Raw genomic sequence first — 17521 nt, 5'->3', positions numbered from 1 at the left:
CCCCTCGCCTGAGGTGTGGTGATCCTCAGGTTAAATCGCCACCAGTCAGCTCTCCCCCCTCAAAGGGGAAATCAGCCTATGGTCACCTGGTACTATGGCGACTTTACTTTTCCTGGATGTATCTTATTTGCCCAATGGAAGCAGCTTTAGTGGCCTAGGGAGGAGTTTCAGAAAGTTACATGTAGGGTAATTTACACGATGCACTCTGGCCTATGAGGGATCTTGCCAAAGACGGGTACAAAGCAGCAACGTCACCTGCTCAGCAAGGGCAGGTAGCTAAGGTGCCGGGCGGGGGAGCCTTCACAGTGATGTCCTGGCAGCTGTGGCCACATGTATTTTACCAATTACCCATAGCCTTGTGCACTCTGATTGGTCCTCCCCCCTGCAAAGGCTCACCCACTGTTCCTAATTGGACAGGGTTCCGTCCGAGAGGCATCCCCTTAATTGCCACTTCGAGGAAGCTCTCAGAGGCAGGCAGTCCATGGGGATAGTATCCGTGTTTAAAAATTGAGGTGATAAGACCCTGCTACTAATTTGAGCTCCCTGTTCCCTGGCCCCCTTCTTATTAAGAGACCTTTGCGGCTATTGGCCTTATAAACTGCTTCCTTAAAACTATAAAATGTGAGCTATTGTTAGCGCATAGAACAGTACAGCACAGAACAGGCCCTTCGGCCCTCAATGTTGTGCCGAGCTTTGTCCGAAAACAAGATCAAGCTATCCCACTCCCTGTAATTCTGGTGTGCTCCATGTGCCTATCCAATAACCGCTTGAAAGTTCCTAAAGTGTCCGACTCCATTATCACAGCAGGCAGTCCATTCCCCATCCTAACCACTCTCTGAGTAAAGAACCTACCTTGGACATCCCGCCTATATCTCCCACCCGGAACCTTATAGATATGCCCCCTTGTAGCAGCTACATCCACCCGAGGATATTGTCTCTGAACGTCCACTCTATCTATCCCCCTCATCACCTTATAAACCTCTATTAAGTCGCCTCTCATCCTCCTTCGCTCCAATGAGAATAGCCCTAGCTTTCTCAACCTTTCCTCATAAAACCTACCTTCCAATCCAGGCAGCATCCTGGTAAATCTCCTTTGCACCCTTTCCAATGCTGCCACATACTTCCTATAATGGGGTGACCAGAGCTGCACACGATACTCCAAATGTGGTTTTTATTAAACAAGACAACTCATTATTGTGGGGAAGTATAGCATTTGCATTATTTTGTGAAAATTTGATTGAAATAAGCAATTTTGATTATAACCTGTTCAATATATTTACTTGTTGTGAAACAAAACAGCTTCAAAAATTGTATCACAGCTTGTTCTATCGAGCATTTTCTCGGTCTGCCTTCGAAGAACTTGGACAGACACACACAAGGGTATATTCAATGGACAGAAATTAGTCTTCAAATGTTTTTGACGTTTTGAGGGTTTTAAACTTTCATTTGCCAGTGCTTCCCGGCATAAAACACATAAAATGGAGGAATCTCACTCGCGGCCAGAACATCAGCATCTGGGGCGCGTGACCTCCTCACTGCCGCCGCTCCAGACAGGAAGACTCCAGAGATTCAAAAACAAAATCCTCTCCTGGGTCAGCACGCTGACTTCAGGAGGAGGTATTGTGCGCCACTGGGCTCTGGGTCTGTGCACTTCTGAGGGGGGCATGCATGCACGGAATGGCTGGCATTCTGAAAGCCGGTCGTGGTCAGCATTTTTTAAAGCCAGTCGCACCGTTGGGCACCACTTCCTGCGATTGGGAATGCCGTGACGCAAGACCCCGTGACCCTCCCTACACCCGTCCGTCACCCAGCCACGGGTCGTGACCCTGGGTTTGGAAATGACTGTTCTGGAAAATACAGGCCCAATCATAGAATTTACAGTGCAGAAGGAGGTCATTCGGCCCATCGAGTCTGCACCGGCTCTTGGAAAGAGCACCCTACCCAAGCCCACACCTCCACCCTATCCCCATAACCCAGTAACCCAACACCAAGGGCAATTTTGGACACTAAGGGCAATTTAGCATGGCCAATCCACCTAACCTGCACATCTTTGGACAATCTGTTCAAGGCAAATTGTATTTAACCAACTTGATTGAGAATTTTGATGACCTAACAGAGATGGTTGAAGAGGTTAATGCCGTGGGTGAGGTGTATCGTGACTTGCAGAAGGCATAATAGCCACGTAATAGGCTTGTCAGCATGAATAATGTCAGCATGTAGGCCAGACCAGGCGAGGATTATAAAAGATTTCCTTCCCTCAAGGACATTAATGAACCAGATAGCTTTTTACAACATTGGTTTCATGGTCATCATGAGACTCTTAATTCCAGGTTTTTCATAGAATCATAGAATTTACAGTACAGAAGGAGGCCATTCGGTCCATCAAGTCTGCACCAGCCCTTGGAAAGAGCACCCTACTTAACCCCACACCTCCACCCTATCCCCGTAACCCAGTGACCCCACCTAATCTTTTGGGTACTGAGGGGCAATTCAGCATGGCCAATCCACCTAACCTGCACATCTTTGAATTATGGGAGGAAACAGGAGCACCCGGAGGAAACCCACGCAGACACGGGGAGAACGTGCAGACTCCGCACAGACAGTCACCCGAGGCTGTAATTGAACCCTGGAGCTGTGAGGCAGCAGTGCTAACCACTGTGCCATTGAATTTAATTTTTATTGAATTCAACTTTCAACATCTGCCATAGCCGGGTTTCATGACAACATCACAACACCACCACCTTACCATGATAGATTATGGAGGAAATTATGTAGGAGGAAACCGGAGCACCCGGAGGAAACCCACGCACACACGGGGAGGATGTGCAGACCCCGCACAGACAGTGACCCAAGCCGGAATCGAACCTGGGACCCTGGAGCTGTGAAGCAATTGTGCTATCCACAATGCAACCGTGCTGCCCTTAAATCTCCTCAATATTCCCTTCAATTGTATCAGGCACTGGTGAGACCACATCTGGAGCACTGTGCACAGGATATGTCTCCTTATTTAAGGAAAGATGTAAATGCATTAGAAGCAGTTCAGAGAAGGTTTACTAGACTAATACCTGGAATGGCCGGGTTGCCTTATGAGAAAGGGTTGGAGAGCTTGGGTTTTTATCCACCAGAGTTAAGAAGAGGAAGAGGCGACTTAATAGGAACATTTAAAATCCTGAGGGCTATTGACAGGGTGGATGTGGGAGATGTTTCCTCTTGTGGGAGAATCTAGAACTGGGGGGGTCAATGTATAAAATTGAGGGGTCGCTCATTTTTTAATGTATTTTTAAAATAAAGTTAGAGTACCCAATTCATTTTTTCCAATTAAGGCGTTATTTAGCGTGGCCAATCCACCTACCCTGCACATCTTTTGGGTTATGGGTGCGGAACCCACGCAAATACGGGGAGAATGTGTAAACTCCACACGGGCAGTGACCCAGAGCCGGGATCGAACCTCGGCGCCGTGAGACAGCAGTGCTAACCACTGCGCCATTGTGCTTCCCTTAGGGGGGGTCACTCATTTATGACGGTGATGAGGAAAAGGTATATTTCTCTGAGGGTGGTGGGTCTCTGGAACTTTCTTCCTCAAAAGGCAGTGGAAGCAGAGGCTTTGAAGATTTTTAAGGCAGAGCTAGGTAGGCTGTTGATTACCAAGGGGGTGAAAGGTTATTGGGGGTAGGCAGGAAGGTGGGGTGAGGTTACAATCAGATCGGCCATGATCTTATTAAGTGGGGGAACAGGGTCGAGGGGCCGAGTGGCCTACTCCAGCTCCAAATTCATATGTTCATATATATCTCCCTTCCAGTTCTATTGTCAATTATCACTGCCCTCCTAGTTAGCAATCTTTCTGCCAGTGGAAACAGTTACTCCTTATTTACTCCATAAAAATTCCTCATCAACAAATCTCCCCTTGTCCTGTTCTGCTCCAAGAGGAACTTTTCTAACTTCTCCACTCTCCTCCTCGTTATTGATGTCCCTCAGCTTGGGTGTCATTCTGGTGGCAGCTTCACAAGAAATGAATTCATAAGTATCATTCCTACTCCCAAATGCCCCCCAAAAACATACACCTAAATAAACAATAATTTAATTTTTCACTTTGAAATATGAGAGCATGTCACCTCGGAGGGTGCTCTAATAAAATGTTAACTCGTTTCAGTAAGCTACTCATTACCGAGACAATCGGTGCTGAACACAACATCCAGCTCATTCAAGCCAGCCCATCGCCACCACTTGCCAAGGCACATCTAAAGTAATGAGTGTAATGGTTGGAATCTTGCCCAGTGTAAAAGGCAGCCATTTCTAGTTAAAAAGTTAAATACCAAACAGAGAAACATTTAAACTTAAACAAGTATGTTTTCATGTTGAATTCTTCACACCTCTTGACAGATACAAGGGAAAATCTTTCAGCTGTTTACAGATAAAATATCCAACACTCGAAGAGACGAAAGAGAAATTACTTTTTATTTAGTTATTTTTAAAAAAAAAAATTTAAAATAAATTTAGAGCACCCAGTTATTTTTTTCCAATTAAGGGGCAATTTAGCGTGGCCAATCCACCTAAACTGCACATCTTTGGGTTGTGGGGGTGAAACCCACGCAGACATGGGGAGAATGTGCAAACTCCACATGGACGGTGACCCAGGGCTGGGAACGAATTCAGGTCCTCAGCGCGGTAGGCAGCAGTGCTAACCACTGCGCCACTGTGTCGCTCTTTCGAAAGAGAAATTACTTTGACAAATAAATCCAGTAACAAAAGTAACGTTTGTTCTCATAATAACCCTCACGAGACCCACGGGGACACAGTGATCGATCTCCCTGTGGGACTCGCACAATACGAGCTCCTCCGTTAGTGGGCGGAGACCCCGCACAGGTGGGGCTCCTAAATTCACCCTTTAAAAGGTGTCCTGGACTGGGACCAGCACTTCTGGTAGTCCTGACTGGGACCTGTGAGCTGTAAGCGGTGTTGTGGCCAATACTTTATGTTAGCTCATTAAATGCTGTTGAATGTACCTTCTCAGGCCTCCTTGTCTTTTATACTGGCGACAAGGGAAAAAAACAGCAGCTGTGATTCTGAATGTCCTGACCGCACTGGGAATAGCCCAGCTAGGGAGCTACATTAGCAGGATTTTAAAAATGCCACTTTTCAGGAGGCTGGAGGCCTTTGATGCAAATGCTGAAGATTGGGCCCAGTGTCTCAAATGGATGCATATTTCTTATAGACAATTGGTATTGTTGCAGATGATTGACAGAAGGTAATCCTCCTGACCGCCTGTGGGGCCCCAACACTCAGCTCAACATTCCTGGCCTCCCTGGGCTCATGATCCTTCAATGAGCTCATGGAACGTGTCGCGAATCATTCCGCCCCCAAGCCACCTGTAATAATGGAGAGGCACCGATTCAATACTGCTGGACAGACCCCTGGGGAATTGGGGATAGAATTTCTGATGCGCCTTTGTAAGTTAGTGGAACATTGTGACTTCGGTCCATCCGAGATGTTAAGAGATCATTTGGCGTGTGGAAGCAAAAATATGGCGATCCATAGAAAGCTATTAGCGGAGCCAACCTGAAACGCACCACAGTGCTGTCATTCTCCCACGGGAAAAGGGGACCCAGTTACTCCAGGGTTCTGTGGATTATAGAGTACACAGTGTTGGGTGGCCCCCATTCCAAAGTGCGGCTCCCCCCAGCCATCACCAAAACAACATCGCGGGTCAGACCCGATGGCTAAGGACCACCACGGTCCAACAAGACATCTCCCTGGTGGGCAATGCGGAGCACCCACAACAGCACTGCACGTACGGCCTCAGGACCGGCAGCGGTCAAGGCTACTAGAATCGGCAGCAAACACGTCGCCCTGGCCAGGTGGCACAGACGCCCTGAGACAGGGCTTTGCATATTGCCCCGCTCGAGGAAGCACACCTGATGCAGCTAAATTGCACCACGGCCCCCGAAGTAACCCCAACTTGGGTAAAGCTTCAAATCAACAGTCAACCCCTGGATATGGAAATCAATATGGGGGCTGCTGTTTCTATTATCGGACAACACAACTTTCTGCCGGATGGAAATTCTGCCCCTGGGCTTGAGTGATACCATGGTCCAGCTGGAAACATATTCCGGGGAACTGTGGATCATCATCAACCCCTGTTGCCCACGGACACAGTCGGTTAGGCTATTACTGGTAGTGATGCAAGTACCCGGACCCAGTCTTTTAGGCCGTGATGGGTTACAAAGACTCTGCTTGGACTGGCAACAAATATTCTGCATGGGTACCGGTGCTCTGTATGAAGTCCGCAGAAAGTATCTGTAGCTTTACTTGGAGGGACTGGGAAAAATACAGGGAGCCAGAGCAAAGATCCAGAGGCCCAGCCTCAATACTTCAGGGCCCGTCCAGTTCCCTACACCCTGCTTACAAAAGTAGAAGACGAATTGAGATGGCTAGAGAACTTGGGCATCATATGCCCGGTCCAGTTCACAGAGCGGGCAGCGCTAGTGGTCCCTGTGCTGAAACCAGACAAGTCCGTCTGCCTGTGTGGCAATTATGGGTGTCAGTTACGGGAGCCATGCGTATCTCCAGTTGGAGTCAAACGCGGCATCACGGAAGTATGTCACCATTGACATCCACATCGGGTTGCTCGAGCACACTCGGCTTCCCTACGCAATATCATCAGCGCGGGTGATTTCCCAGCGGAAACATCCTCCAAGGGTTTCCCGGGTGGTTGTCTAACTGGGTGATGTGCTCATCACAGGAGCCACCGTTCTTTACTTTATGTTCGCTACTTAAATGTTGTTTAATTTACCTTCTTGGGCTTCCTGAGCTGTCTACCTCAGTAGTTGTCTACCTGAAATTAATAATAAAGTGGGAAAGAGGTTTCTCCAGAGTGTCCTGGTTTGCATTGTAGACTGGTAAACGTTTGGTTCAATCTGAAGATAGGAAGCGCTTGATCCAATTCTCAGGAATGAAGTGAAGTGATCGATCGTGTGGAGGTGGGAAACTGCAAACACAACATTAAAATTGAAACAGATAGGGGATTGAAGAGAATGGGTGCTCACCTGGGAAAGCAAGACAAAGAAATCCTCATTCAGTGAGATTACAAAGAATAATCCAGATAAAATGGAAAGAAAACTGGCAACGCCGGTGAATGCTTAAACAATTGGAAACATTGAGTCTGAAGATGATTAGGATGGAGACTAGAAATCATCCCACACGCTGTGGAGATGGGGAGCAAAAGGTTCATTGCATGAGTTGAGAAATGAAATTGTGGACGGCAAAACAGTATATGATAAATTGTAGGTCAAGAACGCAAAGGATAAATTTATTCCAGATATGGAAAATATAAAGGAGAGGCAAAAACAAGTTAGGAGAGCTGGGAGAAGTTACAAAGAAAGGCTGGGAGGTAAGGTGAACAGTAAAGAGCGTGTAGAGAGTGAAAACTTTAAGAAAAAGTAGGAAACATTGGAGATGGAGAGAAACGTTTTGTGCAGGAAAGGGATTGAGAAAGTTATTTAGGCTTGGATATTCGTGATGGTGGAATGACTCAGAGTTATTTTTAAATTATAAGCGCATCCTGATTCCTCTCTGCCAACCAACAATTTGGGCTGACATGGGGTCAGGGTATGGCCGCGACCCTGTAAAGTATACTCTCAGCCTCACTGGCTCCATTGTGAGGGTAGGCATCTCCGAGCCCCCTGCAGTTTTTGTGGCGTTGGGCCAGTTTCTCTGCTAACATTCACTCCCTCCACCACCAACGAACAGTGGCAGCAGTGTGTGTGCCATCTACAAGATGCACTGCAGGAACTTACCAAGGCTCCTTAGACAGCACTTTTCAAACCCATGACCACTACCATCCAGAAGAACAAGGCCAGCAGATACATGGGACTGCCACCACCTGGAAGTTCCCTTCCGAGCCACTCACCATCTTGACTTGGAAATGTATCACCGTCCCTTCACTGTCACTGGATTAAAATCCTGGAGTTCCCTCCGTAATAACACTGTGGTTGTATATACACCACATGGTTAAAAAAAACAGCTTACCAACCCCTTCTCAAGGGCATTTAGGGATGGGCAATAAATGCTGGCCAAGCTAATGGTTCCCAAATCTCTTGAATAGTTCATGGATCTCAAAGGAGTCTTGAACTAGAGTCTGGATTCGGGAAGTGTTAAAACCCACATGGGTCTTACTGGGTAGGGATGATCCACTACCCGTGGATCTTGCAGAATACGAACTCCCCCAGTAAGGGGGCAGGAATCCGTAACAAAGTTCATGTGCCTTTGTAGAAATAGAGTTGGCCAGTCGGGCACTGACTAGAGATGGCCCAGCAGGGAACTACTGGAGCTGTACATAATAGTTAATGTGCTAAATAAAATAAGTTTTGTTTTTCTTTACAACTTGGTGTGGACTCCTTTTGCTGCCCCTTACAGAAGGACACTTTTGCAAAATACATTTAAAAGGTCTTACCCATGCTCCCTCCAAATCAGCTCATGCTCCCCACCCGCCCCAGTGGCTCCTCATCCCTCCATATCAACTCATGGCCCCTCTGTGCCCATTTGCTCTGTATATACTATGTACAGAACAAGTGGACCTTATAGTAGCAATACCACATGTGGAAGTGTTAAAATAAACACCTATTTCACAAATCTTACTTTGAAAAAATAACTGCTGTTCCTTTGTCCCTATAAAACTGTCAATCAGGAAGACCATAAAATAGCAACAATAAAGGTTTCACACCTCTTAGTATTGTCCAAATAAATATTGAGACATTGACAAAAGGGATCACGAAAAGAACGATGCATGGCAACGTCTTAAAAATGCTAATCAGGCAAAGTCAACAGTTCATTTAACCTGTAAAATGGATTTCCTGCTGAGGTCATGCTTTCATTGGCCTGGGCTCTCAACCAATCATGTGGAATGAGGACAGGTGGAAACTCAGATGGACACACATGTTTTTTTTTCTCAGCAGTTCCACTCTTGCCATTGTCATTATATAAGTCATTTTTATGTAAATAGTGAACACAGGAAGAATAGGCACAAAGAGGTATGGGTCGGCACTGGATTAGCATGGCGATTATGAGGGGCCATGCGGAGTGACTGAGGGGCATGAGTTCGCATTTAGTTAGTATGGAGAGTATGAGGGGCCATGCGGAGCGGCTGAGGGGCATGAGTTGGCATTGAGTTGGTATGGAAATTATGAGGGGCTGGTGGCATGAGTTGGTATTGTGCTGGTATGGTGAGTCTGAGGGTCCCCAGTGAGTGGCTGTAGGCATGGCTTGGCACAGATAGGATGAGGGACTGTTGGGTGTGATTGTGGGTGGGGGGATGGAGGGGGGCGCGGGTGGTGGCAGGGAGGGGGGGGGGGGGGTGGAGGCAAGGGTAAGAATTTTTAAATTTTCTTTTCACAGGTTCCTGAATCCAGACTGTGGTTCGTGACTCCTCTGAAGGGCCATGAACCACGGGTGACTAGGAAGCTGGCCTGTCTCCACGGTAATTATGGTGGGCTGGGCGATGCCTACTCCCACAATAGAATCAGCTAGGTTTGGAGTGCAACGTATAGATAATGAGTCCCAACCTGTTTCCCGCACTGACAGAAAATGCCAACCCCGGAATGGGGATGGGAATCCTGTCTTGCTGGCCATTTTTAAATGGAGTCTTCCTGATTCCATGAAAATCTGGCCCTAAATTTCACCTGGAATGCATGAACAAGTATTATATGGGTGTGGGGTGGTGCTCACAGGTTCTTAATGGAGTCCACAAGGGGTTCAATGCAAGTAATTGGAGAAAATCAGATTTTCATCTGTACATTATGCCCAGGTGATCATTTAATGCTCTAGCTCTGAAGAGAAAATTTGTAGCATAATTTTCAGAGCTCCTTATTTCCATCTGGCCTAACAATATATAGCTTGAAAATTAAAAAACAATTCCCCTTGAAGGAGGATGTGTCGGAAGTCCCAGGTTCCCTTAAAAGAAGGAACTTGTGCCGGTGAAATTGGCCTCATGTCGTGACACCACTGTTCCTGATGGGCATGGAGATGTTTGGCTAATTCCTCCCTCAGTCACGCTTGGGGTCCACACTGCTGTAAGTGACTGCGATTGATTTCGCACAGACTTTTGCACAATGAAACTGTACTCCACTCACTGCATTTTGCTGGAGAAATTACCCTGCTCGTACCAGAGATGTTGTTATCATTTCGGTCTTGAATTCTATTACGGTGGTTTGTGGGCGACACTGTTCAAATACGCTCTGTTGCTGAGTAAACATCTGTAAGTCCTGCCCTGCTTCCAACTCATTGGCTGTCACAATGGTGCCAAGAGACATTCTGCACTAACTTAAGCGAGGATTAAAAGCAAACATAGAATTCACTGGTACAATTTTCATGTTTCAATTCATTTAAACAAGGCAAAATAGTTAGAATTGTAATAATAATCTTTATTGTCACAAGTAGGCTTACATTAACACTGCAATGAAGTTACTGTGAAAAGCCCCTAGTCGCCACAATTCGCCACCTGTTGGGTACACAGAGGGAGAATTCAGAATGTCCAATTCACCGAACAGCACGTCTTTCGGGACTTGTGGGAGGAAATCGGAGCGCCCGGAGGAAACCCACGCAGACACGGGGAGAACGTGCAGATTCTGCACAGACAGTGACCCAAGCCGGGAATCGAACCTGGGACCCTGCAGCTGTGAAGGAACAGTGCTGCCCACTGTGCTACCGTGGGGCAGAGTCTCGTCATCATTGCCTGGACATTGAAGGTGAGATGAACCAATCTCCCACTTTTTATACAACGTCCCGATTGTCATTCAGCTGATTCCAAAGGATTGACCGTCAGGTGGACTCCCATCAGGGCAAGCGATCCACACCAGATGATTACAGGCTGGGCAATAAACAAATGGAAATTTGCCTCAGCAAGTCAGCTGAAATAGAGGCCTTGCCTTGTGAGCTCTGTGTTTACAATAAACTGAAGACCACTCTGGAGTTCTGTATCGGGAGAGAACAGTGTTAGGGCAAAATAAGAATTTCCATGCAATTTGCTACAAGTGAATATGATATAAGCAAACTTTTGAAAATTGGAAACTAATTTTTGCATCTGGGAATAATTTGAGTATATCGTGCCAACATGACCAATTGAGGCCCACTGATGGAATGTCGATGTGAGGACGATCATCAAGCTCTAAACAACATTGGAATTGTACTCTCAACAGCTGTAGGAGAGGAAATATTAAGGGGGAGGGTCAAATCTGAAAATAATTTATGGAAAAGGGGACACAAAATAGAAATCGTTTGTGGTCCATGGCATGGTGACAAATGTGAAATCTGAGCATTGCAAAACTGACCATCAAAACCGAGAAAAAGTCATTCAATCTGTGTATTCAGACAAAATGTAATTAATTCTGCCCAGGTTGCTCAGTCGGTAGAGCATCAGACATTTGGCGGCACGGTGGCACAGTGGTTAGCACTGCTGCCTCACAGCGCCAGGGGGCCGGGTTCAATTCCGGCCTCGGGTGACTGTCTGTGTGGAGTTTGCACGTTCTCCCCGTGTCTGCGTGGGTTTCCCCTCCCGGGTGCTCCGGTTTCATCCCACAGCTAGGTGGGGTTATGGGACTGGGGTGTGGGGGTCGGCCTAGGGAGGAGTGCTCTTTCGAAGGGTCGGTTCAGACACGATGGGCCAAATAGCCTCCTTCTGCACTGTAAGGATTCTATGGAGTCTATGAAGATTGTAATGAGCTAGCTTTATTTTTATCCAATACCTGTAAATAAGCAATTCATGAGCTCATCTCAGAAAGAAGAACTGAAAGACGGAGGGCAGAATTTTCACGGCCGCCCCTCACGACGTGTTTTCCTGCAGCGGAAGACGCTTGCCATTAGTATCCGGCAGTATCCTCCGGTCCACCCGTGGTTTATGGTGTTTTGGGTGGCACATGTCTGTCCCACCATCGGGGAACCTGCCGGGGAGGGGAGGTGGTCGCTTTCAATGGGACCGGACGATTCTGATGGCAGAATTAGTGTATTAGTGAGAGGCAGCATGGTCTTGTGAAGGGGAGGTTGTGCCTCACTAACTTGATAGAGTTTTTCGAGGAGGTCACATAGATGATTGATGCAGGTGGGGCAGTGGATATTGTCTATATGGACTTCAGTAAGGCCTTTGACAAGGTCTCTCATGGTAGACTAGTACAAAAGGCGAAGTCACACGGGATCAGGGGTGAGCTGGCAAGGTGGATACAGAACTGGCTAGGTCATAGAAGGCAGAGAGTAGCAATGGAAGGATGCTTTTCTAATTGGAGGGCTGTGACTAGTGGTTTTTCTCAGGGATCAGTGCTGGGACCGTTGCTATTTGTAGTATATATAAATGATTTGGAGGAAAATATAACTGGTCTGATTAGTAAGTTTGCTGATGACACAAAGGTTGGTGGAATTGCGGATAGTGATGAGGACTGTCAGAGGATACAGCAGGATTTAGATTGTTTGGAGACTTGGGCGGAGAGATGGCAGATGGAGTTTAATCCGGACAAATGTGAGGTAATGCATTTTGGAAGGTCTAATGCAGGTAGGGAATATACAGTGAATTGTAGAACCCTCAAAAGTATTGAAAGTCAGAGAGATCTAGATGTACAGGTCCACAGGTCACTGAAAGGGGCAACACAGGTGGAGAAGGTAGTCAAGAAGGCATATGGCATGCTTGCCTTCATTGGCCGGGGCATTGAGTATAAGAATTGGCAAGTCATGTTGCAGCTGTATAGAACCTTAGTTAGGCCACACTTGGAGTATAGTGTTCAATTCTGGTCGCCACACTACCAGAAGGATGTGGAGGCTTTAGAGAGGGTGCAGAAGAGATTTACCAGAATGTTTCCTGGTATGGAGGGCATTAGCTATGAGGAGCGGTTGAATAAACTCGGTTTGTTCTCACTGGAACGACGGAGGTTGAGGGGCGACCTGATAGAGGTCTACAAAATTATGAGGGACATAGACAGAGCGGCTAGTGAGAGACTTTTTCCCAGAGTAGAGGGGTCAATTACTAGGGGGCATAGGTTTAAGGTGCGAGGGGCAAGGTTTAGAGTAGATGCACGAGGCAAGTTTTTTACACTGAGGGTAGTGGGTGCCTGGAACTCGCTACCGGAGGAGGTGGTGGAAGCAGGGACGATAGTGACATTTAAGGAGCATCTTGACAAATACATGAATAGGATGGGAATAAAGCGATACGGACCCAGGAAATGTAGAAGATTGTAGTTTAGTCGGGCAGTATGGTCGGCACGGGCTTGGAGAGGCGAAGGGCCTGTTCCTGTGCTGTACTTTTCTTTGTTCTTTTGTTGAAAATCCCCCCGTTGAACTTTTCTCAAGTCTTTCATGACCTCAGGTCATCCGAGAGCACTTTCCAGTCAATGAAGTACTTTTGAAGCCAATGCTGTAAGTTTAATGACCAAGGTAGCCAGCGGTAGGAATGATCAAGATTTATTTTACTTGAACGTAAAGTCTGCCCACGGCAGTAACTATGCATGTATCATAGTCCCCATTGCGACAACCAAAATGCCGATCCCTGCTCGGGCAGGGTTTTAGGCTCAGTTTTACAACCCCCAAATGAGTGGGCCTCCACCCACAACCAGGGAAACTCGTACTTCCACAGGGAGATCAGAGAATCCTTACAGTGCAGAAGGAAGCCATTCGGCCCATCGAGTCTGCACGGACCCTCTGAGAAAGCATCCTAACCTAGGCTCACTCCCCCACCCTATCCCTGTAACCGCACCTCACCTGGACACCAAGTGGCAATTTTAGCAAGGCCAATCCACCTAGAGACCCAGGTGTCTGCCTCCACCACCAACTCAGGCAGCAAATAATAATCTTTATCTTTATTATTGTCACAAGTAGGCTTACCTTAATACTGCAATGAAGTTACGGAAAAAATCCCCTAGTCAACACACTCCGGTGCCTGTTCGGGTACACAGAGGGAGAATTCAGAATGTCCAATTTAGCTAACAAGCACGTCTTTCGGGACTTGTGGGAGGAAACCGGAGCACCCGGAGGAAACCCACGCAGACACGGTGAGATCGTGCAGACTCCACTCAGACAGTGACCTAAGCGGGAATTGAACCCAAGACCCTGGCGCAGTGAAGCAACAGTGCTAACCATTGCCTATCATGCCGCCCTAATTTCAGACACCCAGACATTCCAGACACCCACCACCCTCTGTGTAAAAAGGTTATTCCTCATGTCCCCTCTGCAACTCAGCTTGAACCCATGACCCCTGTTTTTTGAACTCTGCCAAGGGAAACAGGATCCTCCTGGTACTTTATCTCTACCCCTCATAATTTTGTGTACCTCAATCATGTCACCCCTCAGCCTTCTCTGTTCGAAGGAAAACAACCCCAACATCTCCAATCTATCCTCGTAGCTACAATTCTCCAGCCCGGCAACATTCTAGTTAATCGCCTCTCCACCCTCTCCAGAGCAAGTTGCATCCTTCCTGTAATGTGGCGATCAGAACTGTGGCCAATACTCTGGTTGTGGCTTCACCAGTGCCTTACACAATTCCATCATTATATCCCTACTTTTGTATTCTATCCCTCTGCCAATAAAGGAGAGCATTTCATATGCCTTCTTTACAATTTTATCTTACCTGTACTGTTAGCTATTTATTTCAATTGTTGGCTTTCTGTCTGCGAACAAACTTTCTATCCATCTCAAGACAATACCCACAATCCCATGCATTTTAACTTTACATAATAATCTGCTACGTGAGACCTTGTTGAAAGCCTTCTGAAGGTCTAAACAAACCACATCCACTGGGTCTCCCTGGTCAACTCTACTAGTTACATCTTCAAAGAGTTCCAGTAGATTTGTCAAGCAGGTTCCTTTCATAAATCCGTGCTGACTTCCACTGCTTTCCAAATGCTGTGCTATGAAATCCTTGATAATAGACTCGAGCAACTTCCCTATCACCGATGTTAGGCTCACTGGTTTTCTCTCGATCTCCCTTTTTGAATAGTGGGATTATATTAGCTACACTCCAATGGCCGCCAATGGATTTACCAATGGGCTACTTCCTTCAGTACTCTGGGATGAAGATTATCAGGCCCTTGAGATTAATCCCCCTTCAATCCCATTAATTTCCCTAAAACCATTTCTCTACGAATAATAATTTCCTTCAGCTCCTCACTAAAACTTTGTTTCTCAGATCCACCTGTGCATGATTCATGTCTTCCTTTGTGAAGACAGAAGCAAATTACGAATGTATTTCCTCAGCCATTTCTTTGTTCCCAGGTATAAATTCTCACGTTTCTGGCTGTAAGGGGCCTACATTAGGTTTTATCAATCTTTTTCTCTTTACAAATCTGTAGAAATGTTTGCAGTCAGTTTTTATGTTTCCTGCTAGTTTACTTTCATATTGTATTTTCCCCTTCTTAATCAATCCCTTGGTCTGCCTATGCTTAATTTTAAACTGTTCCCAATCCTCAGGTCTATTGCTTTTACTTGCTAACTTTTATGCCTCTTCTTTGAAGCTAATACTATCCTAATTTCCCTTGTAAGCCATAGTTTGGCCACATTTCCCTTTTGACTCTTGCACCAAATAGGAATAAACAACCTTTGGCATTCACCTGTTCATTCCTTGAATGCTGCCATTGCCTGTCCACTGTCCTTCCTTTCAGTAATGTTTCCTAGTCCGTCATAACAAGCTCATGCCTCACACCATCATAGTTACCTTTATTGAAATTCAAGACCCTAGTCTTAGAATCAACTACCTAACTATCCATCATGATAAAGGATTCCTACATATTATGATCACTCATCCCCAAGGGTTCTCTCACAACTAGGTTGCAAACTAATCTTTTCTCATTGCACACTACCCAGTCCAAGATGGCCTGTTCCCATGTTGGTTCCTCAACATACTGGTCCAGAAAACCATCCCGTACACACTGCAGAAATTCCTCCTCTATCATATTGTGACTAATTTGACTCACCTAATCCATATGCGGATTAAAGTCACCCACAATCAAGATGTTCCTTCAACACAATCATCTCTGATTTCCAGTCTATTGTTATTCCCAATATTACCACTGCAGTTTGGTGGTCTGTATACCACTCCTACAAACGTTTTTTGCCCCATGGATTTTCTTAACTCAACCTATACAGATTCCACATGATCTGTGCAATATTGTATTTAATCAACAATGCAACTCCACCACCTTTTCCTTTCTGTCTGTCATTCCTAAAAACTGAATAGCCCTCAATGTTTCATTCCATGTCTCCGTAATCCCAACTATATCATACCCCTTCACATCTATCTGCGCAAATAATTTATCCACTTTATTTCGAGTACTCCGAGCATTTAGGTACAAAATCTTAAGCCTAGTCCTTTGAACATTCCTTGACCAGTCCCTACTACCTTTTAGCGTCATTATCTGATACTGGCCCTTGGGTTCGCTGCCTAACATTTTTTTTATTCTTCCTGCTGTGTTTTTCTCTTGTTCTTGATTCCCCCTGCTTTTAATACTTAAATAGGTTTTCATCCTCCTGCCATATTAGTTTAAACCCTCTCCTACCACTCTAGCAAGTCCTCCCCAAGGACATCAGTCCCGATCCTGCCTAGGTGTAGCCCATCCAATTTGTACAGGTCCCACCTCCCTAGAACCGGTCCCAATGTCCCAGGAATCTGAAGCTCTTCCCCTCACACCACCTCTTCAACCACGCATTCATCCGATATATCCTGCTATTTCTACTCTGACTAGCACATAGCACTGGTAGTAATCCTGAGATCACTACCTTTGAGGTCGACTTCTTAACTTTCTTCTTAAATCCCTATATTCTGCTTTCTGGACCTCATCTCTTTTTTTCCCTATGTTTTTTGTACCAATATGTGTCACGACCACTGGCTGTTCACCCTCCCCTTCCTGAATGTCCTGAAACTGCTCGGAGACCATTCCCTTCCTGCCTGTGGGATCTGAGCCTGCGGTGTGACCACCTCTCTGTACGTGCTATCCACGGCACTCTCCACCTCGCGGATGCTCCAGAGTATCCCCAGCTGCCACGACACCTCTGAATCCCGGGGTTCCAGGAGCTCCAGCTGGAGATACATCCTGCACACACGGTGATCCTGGGAACCTGAAATCTTCCTGGCTTCCCACATGGAGCAAGAAGAGCAAATCATGGCTTGGAGCTCAGCTGACATAAATGTATCCTTTCAATATCAAATAATATTAACTAGAAGAAAACAAAACCAAGAAGAAAAGGATAAAGAAAATGCAAAATAACTGACTCATAACCTCGCCTCTCAGAAAAAGGAAGGTCAGTTTAATTTTCAGCAAGTTCTAACTTAAATGAACACTCAAAATAAGACGTAATTACATTCAACACTGTCTGAAAGTATGGAGTTGCATACTCTACATATCATTTAGCAATGGACCAAAACATCTTCACAACATCCTATGAATTAATCAACTACATGTGATATACTGGTAGAATTAAATTGCTGGTTAGATTGTTTCATATTGGTGTATAAAATTGAGCAATTTTATGAAATGTAAGAGTTTTAAAATGGCGGCAC

The sequence above is a fragment of the Scyliorhinus torazame genome, chromosome 9 (genome assembly GCF_047496885.1).
Source record: "Scyliorhinus torazame isolate Kashiwa2021f chromosome 9, sScyTor2.1, whole genome shotgun sequence".
Classification (NCBI taxonomy): domain Eukaryota; kingdom Metazoa; phylum Chordata; class Chondrichthyes; order Carcharhiniformes; family Scyliorhinidae; genus Scyliorhinus; species Scyliorhinus torazame.
The sequence above is the reverse complement of the archived record's forward strand: the minus strand, read 5'-3'. Positions refer to the sequence as shown.